The 16,906-nt window shown below is 38.0% G+C and overlaps 1 pseudogene; it reads right to left on the bottom strand.

Annotated features, from left to right (window-relative positions):
- Nucleotides 1-11,453: 11,453 nt before the first annotated feature.
- On the bottom strand, nt 11,454-16,289 carry LOC143673074 (thioredoxin domain-containing protein 17 pseudogene; annotated as a pseudogene).
- Between the last annotated feature and the right edge of the window lie 617 nt (nt 16,290-16,906).

The raw sequence follows: 16,906 nt of genomic DNA on the forward strand, positions 1-16,906 counted from the left end.
CTAACTTTTCTGACTTCCCAGTTCTCTTTATATGGCCTCTAACAATCCAGAATAAGGTCCACCCTCATTGACTTGGGCCATATGTTAACTTAAAATGACATCTTCAAGAGATTCTATTTCCCATGGGTTCATAGCCACAGAAAAATGAACTGAGATTAAAAATATGCCTGAATTGAGGTATATAACTCAATATATCACAGTAGAGTAATAGTATATCTATATATTGGGGGTATGTGATATGATTACATGTAAGAATTGGAATGTGGGAGTAGGGGTATGTAATTACAGACATGGAAGTGGTTTCACGTATACTCGTATTTGGTTGACTGGAGATATTGATTTGTTTCTTCAGTGTTTGTACTGGTTTGTGTGTACATATAGGATTGGCTGGGTGATTTATATAAATTTATGTATTTTATATATATTTATTCATAGGATCTATGGGGTAAGGATTTTTAACAGTGTTCTTTGGAAAATACTAGGGTTATCACATGTCTTTTGGGGAATATTTGAGTATTGGGAAGGTGTAATTGCTCTCTTCATAGATGGGGATGTATTTAAATTTGAGGGGTGTACATCTTCAGTGATTGGGAATCTTTGAGTGAATATATATCATTTTCATTGTATGTGGGGAAGTTGTGTTTTTGTATTAGCAATACTACAAGATTCTTGGGTTTTGTATGTATTTATCTGAGTGTGGACGTTATTAAAGGGTAGTGTATAAGTGTTCATTGGGTAATAAGGTGTTCACTGAATCTTTTTTGTCTTTTTTCTGGAATGTAATGTTTTAAATTGGTGCCGTTGCTTGTATTTTTTTTTGGTGTCAGTTGGGTGATCTTGTATGTGATTGATGTCTACAGGTTGTCTGTAGTTATGTGTTCATTTGGGTAAATGAAATTCACAAAGTTTATATTCTTTGGTATGTGGAAATTTTATCATGGTATTAGAAACTAATAGGTGATATAGGTTGTGTGGATAATAAGAAATTTTGAAGTATGGGTATATTATAGATGTGAAATTGAGTGTGGGTTTATTGTGGCATGAAGCATGAGATAAAACTTAGGGTACTTGATGGTTTTAGAGAGTCTTGTGTGTATGTGGTCTCTAGTGTAAACATACCAGTAGTATGTTGGTTGTTCATGTTTGTATTCAAGTGAATGTCTTGTGCATGTGCAGTTGTAAGAGTAGCATGTGTGTATTCAGAATGGGTAGATATTGAGTGTAAATATTTAGGTATGATAGGTTGTATGTCTGTGTATTTATTGTATGGATTGGATCTGGCATCTGTCTCCAGGATATATGATGGTTTGAGGGTTCTGGAGATAGGTAGGGTAGTATTGTTTTTGTTTGTAGGGTGGAAATTGAGGGTCTAGCCAAGGTCTGTGTCCATCCTGTGCACACATTCCTATGAAAGGGAATAGTTTTGTTGGAGCTGGTTGTTACTAACTTCAGATCATTGATTATGCATAACTTTTCTCAGCTCTGTGATCAGTAATGTCAGATTGATAGTCGGAAATTGGCCAAGGTGGGAATATTTATTCCACCAAACTCTCTTCTGAAGAGATTAACTTTATTGTACATTTACCTGGGAAGTGTTTGGGTGTATTGGGGTGTGAGTGTGAGGGCATGGGTCTCATCAGGATATATGTGTAGATCAAGAACCTTCAGGCAACATTGTAATAGGTATATTGGTGGCTGTAAGTGAATTGTGAGTGGGACAGTTGTAGGTTTTGTGTCCTTATAAGTATGCATCTGCCCTGGCAGTCAGCAGTTTTAAAGTAGGGGGCTTCCTGGACAAGAACTCAGATAGGTCAAATCCTTTCCCAGGCATGAACATGGCTGCAGTTGGTTTCTTCATGGCATAACTGGTGGACAAGAATGCAGTCCACTCAGGGTCTTGTTTGGAAATCCTGTAGAGCCATGAGTCCCCATACCAACCATCTACTCCCATGGTGGTTAATATTGCATAAAAAACAAGTGAGTGGTGTCACAAGTTCTTAGCCAACCCATCTACATGGAAACTAGAAGCTTTAGGGATAGACATGACCTCCAGATTTTGGTGAGTTGACATAGGAAGAACAGAGGCAGCTCTGTCCCTGAGGGCTGGAAGATGAGGGGAGCTCCTAATGGTGAGTCTTCTTATGGCCTTTTCTCTCTTAGGATGAATCCTCCTACCAACAGAAGACACAGACAGCTCTTTCATAAATGTCCAATAAATGCTTGCTTCCCTATGGTCATATCTTAATACCAAATCAATGGCAATACACTGTACTATTTATACTGTGTTTAGTATTTATTAGCAGAATAGTGCTGTGCTTGTTTTTTTTTCTTTTTCTGCATGAGCAGGCACTGGAAATTGAACCCATGGCAGGCAAAAATTCTACCACTGTGCCACTGTTGCACAACCTCTGTGCCTGCTTTTGTACTTTAAAATATATTTTAAGTAAAAATAGAAATTATACACAGTAGATTTTCTTATTGTTTTTTTGTTTGTTTGCTTCTCCTTTTAATTTTGTTTTAAATGAATGGACATTGACCCTGAGATTTAGGAGAAAAAATAGGTATATTTTTGTATCTTGATCCAGCATCACAAAACTCTCATCCAGGTTGTATGAGTGAAAATTGCTAGTAGGGCTGAGATTGAGGTGTGTTGGTTGTTCTAGTGCAAATATGCTACAGAGTATGTCATAGGATTGTGAGAAAACCCACCGTGAAATATGGAGTCCTCCTGGCATGGAAAGAGGTGGCATGGGTCTGTTCTGTGCCCTGGATCTACCTGTGCCAGGGAGGAGGGTCAGCATGGTGGAACTCACAGGCCCATAAATTGACAGGGCAGGTGTGTACTTTGGTTGGAGCTATTCCTGCCATCACTCCCCAGAAATAATCTCTTTCTTTTTTAGACTGAAAATCTGAGGCCTGCTTAAGCAGGGGGAATATAGGCTCCACATAGGCAGAAGCTAGTCTTCACAATTTCATCTGAAAGGAATCCTCAGGATCTTGACAGGTCTTCCCTCAGGCCTCAGAATGGACACTGCAAATATCAGCAGGCATGAAGTTGCTCCTGATTCAAAACTCTTAAAAGCTATTGGGATACAAATCAATAAGCCATGCCCTTGATCATGAGGCCTATGCTTGTGAGCTTATGTAGGCAGCAGAGAAGCTTAGACTACCTATAGAGATACCTAAGAGTTACTTCTGAAGGACCTCTTGTTGCTCAGATGTGGCCTCAGTCTCTCTAAGCCCAACTCTGCAAGTGAAATCATTGCTCTCCCCACTACGTGGGACATGACATCCAGGGGTGATAGTCTCCCTGGCGACATGGGGGAGGACTCCCAGGGATGAATCCAGACCTGGCACTATGGGATCAACAAACCCATCCTGACCAAGAGGGGGAAAACAAGTGTCAATAATAAAGTATCAGTGACAGAGAGTTCAAATAGAGTCAAGAGGCTTCTCAGGAGATTGCTCTTATGCAAGCTTCAGTTAAGCCTTGCTACCTATCATAACCTGCCAACCCCCAACCAGGACCATTCCAGCCTATCCTAAAGAACACCTAGGGCAATACATAAGATTCCACAAGGATTCCATGCACTAGAAATAACTTTCCAGAAACCGACACCTTCCAGGTGGGTCCCTGGTCCAGATAAGCCCTGAAACCTAGCCCAGCCTCTCCAGAACATCAGATAGTTCCATCTCCGTACCCTATATTAGTGAGAGACCCTTCCAATATGCAAAATTTAAAATGGCTGTAGCACAAACGCCCTAAAGCGAAGGATAGAAAGATCAAAGATGACGGTGTAGTTATACAGAGAAGATAGGCTATAGCAAATGAATATGAATGCTGAATCATTAAATTGATACCTCTTTTAGTCTCCAGTATTTTAGAGCAGCTAGAAGTAAAAACCTAAAATTGTGGAATTGTAACCCATGTCAAACTCTAAAATATGTTCTACATCTAATTGTGGTGCTATGCTTCGAAATTCATAGCTTTTTTGTATATAAGTTATTTTTCACCAAAAAAGCAGGAAAAACAGTTAACTGCGGTGATAAAAAATACTTAAGCCCTTTAGCCTCCTATATTATAGAGCAGCTGGAAGGAAAAATATGATAGGATCATATGGTAGCCCATGACAAGATATGTCCTGTAAATACTTGTTGAAGAGTACTTTGAAAGCTATTGTTTTTTTATTTCTCTACTTTGTATATATGTTATATATACAATAAAAAAAGTTTTAAAAAAGCTAGTGGGACAATGAGAACATGAAGTCAAATCAGAAGAATCAATCCATGCACTCCACTAAAATGTACTATGTTCCACTTATGTAAGCAAAAAAGCAAACCGCGAAAGTATTTGTTTGTGAAAGTTCTGGTTCTTTGGTGGTTATTGATTTCCAGCTTCGTTCCATTGTGATAAGGGAAAGTGCTTTCAGTAATTTCATTCTTTTTAAGTTTATAAAAACCTGTTTTGTGCCCCTGCATATGACCTATGCTGGAGAATGTTCCATGAATGCTAGAGAAGAATGTACATCCGGGTGTTTTGGGGTGTAATGATCTATATATGTTTGTCAGGTGTAATTCATTTAAGAAACTGTTTAGGTTCTCTATTTCCTTTTTGATCTTCTCTCTGGTTGTTCTATGTGTAGAAGAGAGCAGTGTATTGAAGTCTACCACTATTATTGTTGAAATGTCTGTTTCACCCTTCAGTTTTGTCAACATTTGTCTCATGTACTTTGGAGTTTCTTGATTGAAAGCATAAACTTTTATACATGCTTTCTCTTCTTGGTGAAATGTCTCTTTTATTAATATGTAGTGTCCTTCTTCTTCTCTTTTGATGCCTTTACATTTAAAGTCTATTTTGTCCAATATTAGTATAGCTACTCCAGCTTTCTTTTGGTTATAGCTTGCAAAAACATCTTTTGTCCATCCTTTCTCATTCAATGACTTTGTATCTTTGTATCTAAGATGAGTCTCTTGTAAGCAGTGTATAATTGGGTCATATTTCTTAATCCATTCTGCCAATCTGTATCTTTTAATTGGAGAGTTTAGCCCTTAAAAATCATAGTTATTACTGTAATGGCATTTCTTGAATCTACCATCTTATCATTTGGTTTTCATTTTCCAGATCTATATATTCTTTTCCCTTTTTATCATTTAAGTTACCCTTACTGGTACTCTTTATTTATGTGCCTTCCTCCAGACTTCCCTCTCCTGTCTTTTGTCTTCAGCTGGTAGAAGTTCCTTTAGTATTTCTTGTAGTGCCTCTTGTTGACAAATTCTCCCAGCCTTTGTCTGTCTGTGAAAATTTTAAACTGTCCCTCACTTTTGAGGGACTACATGACTGGGTAAAGAATTCTTTCTCTTTCAGAATCTTAAATATGCCATATCACTGCCTTCTCACCTCATGATGCCTTCTCACCTCAGTCTTCTGTGGTTTCCCTTGTATGTTGTCAGCCACTTTTCTCCTGCTGCTTTTTAGGTCTTTCAGCTTCTCTTTAAAATTTAACAGATTGATTAGTATGTGTCTTGGAGTAGACCTATATGGATTTATTCTGTTTGTGGTTCATTGGGCTCTTTTGATTTGCAAATTTATGTCTTTTATATGGATTGGGAAGTTTTCCTCCATTAATTCCTCAAATAATCTTCCTAGTCCTTTACTCTCCTCTTCTTCTGGGACACTGAGCATTCTTATATTTGTGCACTTCATGTTGTCCATCATTTCCCTGAGATACAATTCAAATTTTTGTGTCTTTCTTGCCACTTGTTCTTTTGTCCATTTGAATTCAACTGCCCTGTCCTTTAGTTTGCTTAATCATTCTTTTGACTCTTCACATCTGCTGGTGTATGTCTCTAGTATGTTTTCAATTCAGTCTACAGTATCTTTCATCTCTGTCATAGCTCCTATTTTTCTACTTATTCTGTCAAATACCTCTTTATGCTCTTCTAGTGTCTTCCTGCTACCCTTTATGTGATTAGCCAACCCGTTGAATTTATTTAGGAGATTTGTATGAATGCCTTTTAATAGTTGTTTTAAATTCTGTGTCTCCTTCAGTGTTTTAATTTGGTCATTTGGCTGGGTAATAACTGCCTGCATCTTCATATGCTTTTTGATTTTATGTTGGATTCAAGGCGTTTGATTATCTTGATAAGGTTATTTTGAAAGTTGATTTTCCTCAGTCATCTAAGGTTTTGTGTTTACTTGAGTTTGCATTGAAGGTTTCCTTTTGCACTTGGTTTATTAGTAATTCCCCACCGAACCAAAGCATGGACCTGATTCAGGGAATGCAAATTTACTTGAGGATCTCTTTATAAACCTAGGCAGATAGGCAGTTTGCCAGACTTCACTTTCTTTTCTACCAGAAGATGGCATTCTTGGATCTCTTCTTCCCCTCAGCTCCACCTCTCACTGACTGTGGCAGCTGGGTGAGCTGGTTGGAGACTGTGTACATTGCAGCCAGCTTTGCTTGTCCTGCTGTGGACTGAAACCCACCAGTCTCAGGGCTGTAGGAGGGGCATTGTTTACCTCAGCAGATATTCCACTTGTGAGCCTGATGGCTACATTACAATATATCAGAAGGCTAAAAATATCTAAGTAAAGTTCATAAAGGCATAATTATATTTGTTAATTTTCAGCTATACTCAGAACTCTGCTCTCTCTATGAAAAAAGATGGTTCTGTTTCTGTCCCTTTTTAGGCATTTGAAAGCTTCATCAGTTTTACAGTCCAAAAGTCATTCCCAGGATTCCAATCCAGGAAAATCTTATCAAGAAAGGCCTTATTTAACAACAAGCATTTCCATCTTATTAGGTAAACCACTTAGCTTGAATTAAGGAAAATAGGGTGAGACTTTTAATTCTGCCAAAGTTCTAAAAAGCTCCAACAGATAGCTTCATGTATTTTCCCAGAAACTTCACTTATTTGTGTATTTTGGCCTGTTCTGGGAAAAACAACAGATAATTTGGGGAATGAGGATCAGTTTTTATTTTTAAATAGGTTTGATCAAATATGATTTTCTCAGGCTATATGTCTCAATAAAGAGATGTATTGTAAAATACTCAGTGTCACAGATAAATTGAGGAATGTGCAATCCAAAAATGAAATTAAGAAAAGATTCTATTTACAAAACCAAAAAAGTTGTAAAATCCTTGTTTATTTAACCAAGAAGGTATAAGATGTAGCCACACTTTCCAGATTTATTTGAGTGAACCAGTTGGGAGAGAATCATATTTGCTATTTTAAAGACAATTCTCAATCACAATCTAGTATTTAGTTTCTTTGGTGTTATCTGTTTCACAAACATCTATTACAGAATACAAAGAAATTTTTTTTTAATTTTAGGGATGGGGCAGTGGTGCTGGAATGAAATATGGGCAACTCAAATTAACTCATGTAAATAATATCTTGTCTAATATTTTAACTGGTGTTAGAACCTCCTTTGCCTCTAAGTAATGTGTGGTCCTCAGCAAGGGTAGGACATTTGTGTTCAACTCAAAATCTGGCACAAATAATGAGACTATTGATGCAACACACAAGTGGATATTACAGTGTTTATTATTTACATCATTAATGTCTGGAGAGAGAGAGACAATCCTTGAAAGGAACTCTGAAATGAATTAGTGATAGACAGGAGACTGGCTTGAGTTTTTATTGTGTTTAAGGGGTGGGGCCAGTGAGGGTTTTCACCTATGTCAAGCTTGGCAACCACAAGTAGGGCACATAGAGGGTTCTTACCAGGTTGCCCAGATTTGGGAGGTAATGATGAACAGTTTTAATATAGAACATGAGAAAATAGGGTCACACTCCTCATTACATGAGTTTACAATAGTCCAGCTGTTGACCACTGCCACAGGTCCTTTTCTCAGTCTCAGACTGGTCATCCTACAAGGCAAAATATTTTTTATTTCAATCTGATCTTATTGTTTCCTATATACTTTTGCCTACTATATTATTTCTTGGGCCAGGAATAAATGACTGTCTGCCCTCATCTTTCTGACTGTATGGAATGAAAGCAAACATGCCTTTAGATATTAGACATAGGCCTCTGAATCCATCTGCACATACAGTCTTAAAATTTTCCTTTACCTGCTAGGGGATGAGTTTAAGTTGCTGTGCCAGTTTGAATCTGTGGTGTACCCCAGAAAAGCCATGTCATTTAATCCTCATTACAGAGTGGAAGCTTTTTGATTATCCATGGAGATGTGACCCACCCAATTGTGGGTGGTAACTTTTGATTAGATAGTCTCCATGGAGATGTATCTCTACCCATTCAAGTTGGGGTTGCTTACTGGAACCCTTTAAGAGGGAGCCATTTTGCAAAGAACCACAGGAGCCCACACAGCCAGAGACCTTTGGAGATGAAAAGAGGAGAATTCCCCCAGGGGTGCTTCATGAAACAAGAATCCTGGAGAGGATAGCTAGCAGACATCACTATGTTTAACAATACCCTTGGAGTTGAGAGAGAAACTCTGAACATCACTGACCTTCTTGAACCAAGGTATCTTTCTCTACATGCCTTATTGGATATTTCTATAGCCTTGCTTTACTTTTGACATTTTCATAGCCTTAGAATAGTAAGCTTGCAACTTATTAAACTTCCCTTTTTAAAAGCTGTTCCATTTCTGGCAAAATCACGTTTCAGCAGCTTGCAAACTAGAAAAGGTTTTGGTACCAGAGAATTGGAGTGTTGCTGTGGTTCGCAAATACCAAACATATTGGTACAACTTTTTAAATGGATAAGGGGAAGATTCTGGAAAAGTTGTGTGAAGCTTGGCAGAGAAGGTCTAGAATGCTTTGAAGAGACTGTTAGTAGAAATGTGAACCCTAAAGATATCTCTGACAAGACTCTAGAGAGAAATGAGGTGTGTGTTATTGCAAAATGGAAGAAAGATGACCCTTGTTTTAAAGTTGCAGAACATTTGTCAAAACTGACTGTTGGCTTTAGATGGAAGGCAGATTTTAAAAGCTATGAACTTGGATATTTAGCAGAAGAGATTTGCAAATCAGATGTGGAAAGTGCAGCCTGGTTTCTTATTGCAGCTTATAGTAAAATGTGACAGGAAAGATATAACGTGAGAACTGAACTCTTGGGTACAAATAAACCAAAAGTTGAAGCTCTGGAAAATTTTGGGCTTCCAAGAAGGGAGACCCCAGATAGTGGTGCCCCATGTGAGGCTTTAACCAAATGTGGAACCAGTCAGCCATTTTAGAAAAAGCCAGGATTGTAGATGGAGTTATCCAGGAAAGACTTATGGAAACTCCTCTGTCTGATGGACATGATACCTGCTTACTGCACGGTAAACCAGCTAGGGTGTTGCAGGATCTGTATAAAAGCAACCACTGCTAGTCTGGACTAAAAGCCTCAGAAAAGGGGCAAAGTGAAGGTAAAATGTCTTCAGGGGCAGAAATAGGGAGTCAAAGTTCCAAAGTCAAAAATATTGGGCCAGGAGAGTGGACACACCCAAGTACTTGGAGAGGGTGAGTTTTCCTTGAAGGCAGAGGGTGAGCCTTCCACATCATTGCAGTGGAAGAGTTGTGCTGTCTTGGTCCTTGGAAAGAGTACAGCACACTCCTTTTGGATTCAGGAGAGCCTGGCTGCCACCTCATGGAGGGGTTGAGCATGTGCTCCAGAGATGACAGAGAGCGCAGGTGTGGACCTGAGGCTTGGAGAGATTGGAGCTGAAAAACAGGTGGTCTTCCCATTGTACCCCAAGGATTCATTCAGAGCAAGGTGGGTGACTGCCTAGGCCCTTGGAAAGGGTGGGAATGCCACTTTATAAAGCCCTGAAGATAAATGACTCTCAGACTTTGAAATCTGATGGAGTTTGCCCTGCAGGTATTTGAAACTGCTTGGGTCCTGTGACCCCTGTGTTCCTTTCAATTATCCCTTATAGATATGGGCTGTTTATCCTATGACTGTCCCTCCTTTGTATGTTGGCAGCAAATAACTTGTTCTGAGTTTTACAGGTCCAGAGCCAGAGTAGAATTTTGCCCTAGGACAGGCCATGTCTGAAGCTGACTTTGACAAGATTTTGTACTGTTTCTTAGTTTGTATTGTTATTGAAATGGTTTAAGGCTTTCTGATACTGTGATGGAATGAATTATTTTGCATCTGGAAAGAACATGCCTTTTGAGGGTCCAAAGGGTGGAATATGCCAGTTTGTATCTGTGGTGTACCCCAGAAAAGCCATATCCTTTAATCCTCATTGACTATTGCTGTGTGGGAGCTTTTTTGATTATTCATGGAAATGTGACCCACCCAGTTGTTGGAGGTAAATTTTGATTAGGTAGTTTCCATGGAGATTTTCTCCACCCATTCAAGGTGGAGTTGCTTAATGGAGCCCTTTAAGAGGGAACCATTTTGCAAAGAGCCATGAGAGCCCATACAGCCTGAGACCCTTGGAGATGAAGAAAGAAAATGCCCCTACGGGAGCTTCATGAAATAACAAACCTGGAGAGAAAGTTAGCAAACATCACTGTGTTTGCCATGTGCCCTTACAGTTGAGAGTGAAATCCTGAATGTCATCAGCCTTCTCAAATCAAGGTATCTTTTCCTAGATACCTTAGATCAGACATTTCTATAGCTTTGCTTTAATTTCAACATTTTCACAGCCTTAGAACTGTAATCTTGCAACTTATTAAATTCCCCTTTTTAAAAGCCATTCCATTTCTGGTATGTCACATTTTGGCAGCTTGTAAATTATCACAATTGCTTTCCCCTTAACCTCTAAAACAAGAATGTGAATCCCCGGGCTCCCAATTTTTATAACCTTCATTTGGCCTACTGTAATTTGATGAACATGTTTTTGTTTGGATCACCATTTTTATGGTCTGAGAATGGTAAACTTGTAACTTAATAAATTCCCTTACTAAAAACTATTCCATTTTTCATATATTACATTCTGGCAGTATTAACAGGAATCTGTTGTAATGTCCCCCTGCTAAATTCTGATTTTAACTATTTGAGAGATCTTTCTTTTTTCCTTTTTTTCAAGGCAGTCTAGCTAAAGGTTAGTCAACTTCATATTTCTTTTCCAAGAACCAGCAGCATTTGCCTTCATTAATTCTTTCTATTGCTTTAATCTCAGTTTCCTTTATTTCTCCTTTAATCTTTGTTTTTTCTTTCCTTTTGCTTCTTTTAGGGTTAGTTTGCTGTTCTGTTCCTTATTTCTGCAGGTATTCAGGTATTCCTTTGATTTTAGCTCCTTCTTTCTTTTTAATTGAGGTATTTAGGATTATAAATTTTCCTATCTCCACTGCAGTCTCTGTATCCATAAGTGTTTTTCTTAACTTTTTTTTTGAGGGTTTGTGAACATTTTAATAGCATTCTTGTTTATACATATGTTAGGCTTTTTAACACCATCATTATTTATTGCTAACATGAATTCAAAGTAATTATTAAGATTTGTTTATACTATAGTAAGATCAGGAAATCAGGGTACAATTGCTATAATCAAATCTTAATCTTCAGAGAATAGCATCTCCACAAGGCTGGCTTGAAGATACTCAGAATCCCCCAGTTTTTGAGGAAGCCCATGTTTTAGTAGTGTAGGCACTGCAGTTACTTTCAGGTTTTTTATGAAGTCATTGTTTGGATCTTCCAATAGATGAACACACTTCTTTGGTGATGTGTTTCAGTCCCTCTTGTACAACTGGTTCAGCCTGTACACAGTCCAGGCACCAGCTTTTCCCTCTGGTGTCCTTAGAGCCAGTTATGTAGGTGAAAATGGTCTTGCCATTGTGTTGCTCCAAGGCCTGGTTGAACTCTTCAAAGATAGACATGTGCACCTCCTCAGACCATCTCAGAACTTTAGCATGGACTGCAAGAGGAGTCCTTGGGTTTGCTGCTGTGGTGCTGGGCTCTTTTTAACTTCTTTTATTGTATAATATAACATATATACAAAGCAAAGAAAGAAAAGAGCAGTGATTTTCAAAGCACTCTTCAACAAGTAGTTGTAGTAAAGATCCCAGAATTTGTCATGGGCTACCATACAACCATCTCAGATTTTTCCTTCTAGCTCAAGAACATTGGAAGCTAGAAGAAATATATATATTTCTTGTCATCACAACCTTTTTCTTATTTTGTGAAAAATAATATATATATACAAAAAAGCAATAAATTTCAAAGCACAGTTCAACAATTAGTTGTAGAGCAGATTTCAGAGTTTGGTGTGGGTTACAATTACACAATTTTAGGTTTTTCCTTCTAGCTGCTGTAAGAAACTGAAGACTAAAATAAATATCAATATAATGATTCAGCAATCCTACTCATTTGTTAAACCGTAACTTCTCTGTATAATTCCACCATTTCCTTTGATCTTTCTCCTACTATTTATGGGTATTTAGGCTATGCCAATTCTAACTTTTTCACATTGGGAGAGGCTGTCAATAATATGGGGTAAGGAGATGGAACTAGCTAATATTCTGGAAAGGATGGGCCCTCTAGGTTTCAGGAGTTATCTTGTCCAGGGACCCATCTGGGGGTTATAGGTTTGTGGAAAGTTACCCTAGTGCATGGAGCCTTTGTAGAAACTTAAATATTGCCCTAGGTTCTTAGGATTGGCTGGAATGGTTTTGGTTGGGGTTTGGTAAGTTATGATCAGTAGCAATGCCTAACTGAAGCTTGAATAAGAGTGACTTCCAGAGTAACCTCTCAAATCTATTTGAACTCTCTCAGCCATTGATATCTTATTAGTTATACTTCTTTCCCCCCTTTTGGTCAGGATGGTATTGTTGATCCCATGGTGCCAGGGCCAGACTCATCCCAGGGAGTCATCTGCCATGTCACCAGGGAGACTTGGACCCCTGGTACATCCATAAGTTTTGATATGTTGTATTATTTACTTCTTATGTCTTGAGATATTTTCTCTTTTATCTAGCTATTTAATCTTTGACCCATTGGTTTTTTAAAGTATGTGTTTAATCCCAGTATGATTGTGAAATTCCTGTTGCCTACCTGTTACTGATTTTCAGCTTCATTCCATTATGATGAGAGGAAGTGGTTTTTATAATTTCAGTTATTTTAAATTTATTGTGACTAGATTTTAACCCAATTTTATTGAGATAAATTCACATAAAATATATTCATACAAAGTATATGTCATGGTTAGGGACAGATGTCAACTTGGCCAAGTTGTGGTACCTGTTCATCTGATTGGGCAAGCGCTGGCTTGTCTGTTGCAATGAGGACATTTCATAGGATTAGGTCATGATCACGTCAGCTACATCCACAGCTGATTCCATTTGTAATCAGCCAAAGGGGAGTGTCTTCTGCAATTAGTGATGCTAAATCCAATCATGGGAAGCCTTTTAAGGAGGACTCAGAGGAGACAGGTTGCATTCCTGCTTTGGCTGGTGAGCCTCTCCTGTGGAGTTTATCCAGGCCATCCATCGGAGTCATCAGCTTCGCAGCCTGCCCTGTGGATTTTGGACTCTGCGTTCCTACGGTCACGTGAGACACTTTCATAAATTTTATATTTGCAAGTGTTCCCCGTTGATTCTGTTTCTCTAGAGAACCCTAACTAATACAGCATACAATCAGTGGTTCACAATATAATCATATAGTTGTGCATTCATTGCCACAGTTAATTTTTGAATGCTTTCATTACTCAAAAATAAAGAAACACCAAAACATCCCATATCCCCTATCCCTCCTATTATTTGCTTATATTTCATCTTTATTTATTTACCCCTATGTCCATTTACTAGATAAAGGGAATGTCAGTCACAAGGATTTCACAATGTTAGTCACAAGGATTTCACAATTATATGCCACATATTAAAAGCCATATACTTATATAATCATCTTCAGGAATCAAAGCTACAGTTGAACAGTTGCAGGCATTTCCCTCTTACTGCTGTAATCCACCAAAAACTAAAAAGTGATATCTGTATAATGCATAAGAATAACCTCCAGAATGACCTTTCAATTCTATTTGAAATCTCTCAGCCAATGAAACTTTGTTTTGTTTCATTTCTCTTCCTCTATTTTGTCAAGAAGTCTCTCTCATTCCCATGATGCCAAGTCCATGCTCATCCCTAATATTAATGTGCCACATTGCCAAGGAGATATGCACCCTTGGAAGTCATGTTTCATTTAGGGAATTTAACTGCAAAGTTGGCTTAGAGAGAAATGCCACATTTGAGCAACAAGAGGGGTTCACTGCAGGTGATACTTAGACATAATTATAAGTAGGTTTATCTTCTCCTTTGCAGGAATAAATGTCATAAGGGTAAGGCCCCAGATTAAGGGCTTGGCCTATTATATTGATAATCCCCAGTGTTTGCCAGAATATCAGGAATTCCCCAGGTGGGGCAGTTTAACATTTCCACATTTTCCCCCATTCTCTCAAGGGGAGATTGCAAATAGATTTTTTTTTTTTAATTTCCACTTAGCTTACTCTGGGATGTATCAGTATATCACACTAATCTGTTCAAACCAACAAGATCTCTCTCCCTAATCAAGGTTCCATGTAAATAAGGTGTTCAAATGAACTGACTATACAATTTAAATTAGATAACTTGCTACTGAAAATAGAAGTTTTTCACCAAATAAACATCACTTTCTTTGATTGCACACAGAAGTTGAAGTTTTAAAATAGTTAATATCATTTTTTACCTTTTAATCTGATTTACCTTAGTCTTAACCAGGTCAGCTTCATTCATTTCTCCAATTGAAGTATGATCTGTATTTTAGCTCTTTAACAGTTGCTGTATTGGGTAATGCAGACTCTCATAGCTGAAGAACTCTAGCTCTGAATCTCAGGTATTGCACAGATGCCCAAATTCTGTGTAATGACCAGGCTATACAAAAAGAGCTCAGCATCTCAAAATTTAACAACAAGAGAACTCAGGACTATATGTGACTGCTGTAAGAGCTTACAGGCTAGGAACCTTTACTATAATCCTTCCACTGTTATCTTATTCTCTCAAATTCAATTCTCAGTGTTTTCATGTTATAGTTAGTCTGAATTAGAGGGGCCTTACAATATATGTCTCTTTTTGTGACTTATTTTACTCAACATAATGTCCTCAAGGTTCATTCAACTACTTGCATTCCTCACAATTTCATTCCTTCTTGTAGACATTCAGTGATCCATTGTATGTATATTTCACACATACCCTTAGGGTACCTCCATCCTTTGCAGATCATGCATACTGCCACCATAGAGACCAGTGAGCAAATGTCCATTCATGTCTCAGCTTTCAGTTCTTCCAAGTATGTACCTAACAATGGGACTGCAGAATCAAATGGCAACCCTGTTCTTAGGCTCCATGCGAACCCCCAGACTGCCCTCCTGAGGGGCTCTATCTTTCTACTTCCCTATCAACAAGGAGTAAGTGCATCCCAATTTTCACATTTTCTCCAGCACTTGTATCTGTCTGTTTATTCTTTAAACAGTTTTATTCATACAACATGCAATCCATCCTAAACAAACCATCAATGGCTCCCAGTTTAATGACATATTTAGTCATCCACCACCACAATCTATATGAGGACATTTCCATTTCCTCCACAAAGAAAGAAGAGGAAAAATGATGAATAAAAAAATAAATAAACATTAAGAACAAGAAAAACAACACAAAGAAAACCATAGTCCTCTCCCTCACACACCATTCTCATTAACATTTAGCTTTACTCTATTGCCTTTGTTACAATTAGTAGAAACATATTACAATATAATTTTAGCTAACTATAAACCCCAGTTTATATTGCCCATATTTTTCCATGTACCATTCCATTTTCAACACATTGCAATGTTGACATTCATTTATTCACCCTCATGTCAAAACTTTCTTGTATTTGTACATGTAATCAACATTGTTGTCCACTCTTGGTTTCACCAAGTCATATAGTACCAGTTTTTATCTTCTATCTTTCCATCTGGTATCGTATGCAATTGGCCTTCCTCTTTCAACCAAACTCACACTCAGCTTTGTTCATTATACTTACAATATTATGCTACTGTTGCACAAAAAAGGAACAAGGCTTTAAGCCACCTGTAATGTTATATAGAAATAGAACCAACTGGGCTAAGTCTCTGAAGTTTCAGGAAGTAGGTTTTATTTTCTATGGTGATAGAGCTCAGCAGAGTAGCCTCTGAAAGTCTGAGCCCCCAAACAAAAGGTTAACATTGGTTTTTATGGGCAGGATGATATGTTAAAGACAAGGTAAATGATTGGCTGGTTTAAGTTAAGAAGGCACAAATCTGGGTTACAGAAGCATATGAACCATTAAGGGAAGGGTCCCCATCCCAGGAATGTGTCTTATTTCACCTACTTGCAGTTTCACCCATTACTGAAGGCTAGGGGTGGGAGCTTGGGGATTTTCTACAGAGGAGACAACTGAACCAGAAGAAGTGGGAGAGAAGTCTGCCTGTTCCAAAACCTGCTTGCTGCACTACCATCAGGTTGTATTGTGCTACCCATTTCTGCATCTTTACAATCAATCTTGTTGAAAACTTTGTACTCCTTCAGCATTGAATGTCCAATTTTTAACCTCTATGTCCTGATAACATGTGCCTTCAACTTTAACTCTCAAGGTTTGTTCATTCTGTTAGTACATATTAGTGTGACCATAGAGAATTTATCCTTTTGTTTCTGGCTAATTTTGCTCAACATAATGTCCTTAAGTTTCATTCACATTGTTGCATGTGTCATGTATTCTGTTTTACAGTTGCATAATGTTGCTGTTGTAGAGGGGGTGTTTTATCATTTTCTCTTTTGGATTTTATATGTCATATCTTACTTTCTCTCTCTGTTTGCCCTTACTGATAGTCTTCTTTCCTACACTCTTTTCCAAATCTCTCTCCTGTCATTTCCTATCTGCCTATAGTGCTCCCTTTAGTAATCGTTATACAACAGATCTCATTCAGAAATTCTCTCAGTGCCAGTTTGTCTGAAAATATTTTAA

This window comes from Tamandua tetradactyla, unplaced genomic scaffold, assembly GCF_023851605.1.
Source record: "Tamandua tetradactyla isolate mTamTet1 unplaced genomic scaffold, mTamTet1.pri scaffold_109_ctg1, whole genome shotgun sequence".
Taxonomy (NCBI): domain Eukaryota; kingdom Metazoa; phylum Chordata; class Mammalia; order Pilosa; family Myrmecophagidae; genus Tamandua; species Tamandua tetradactyla.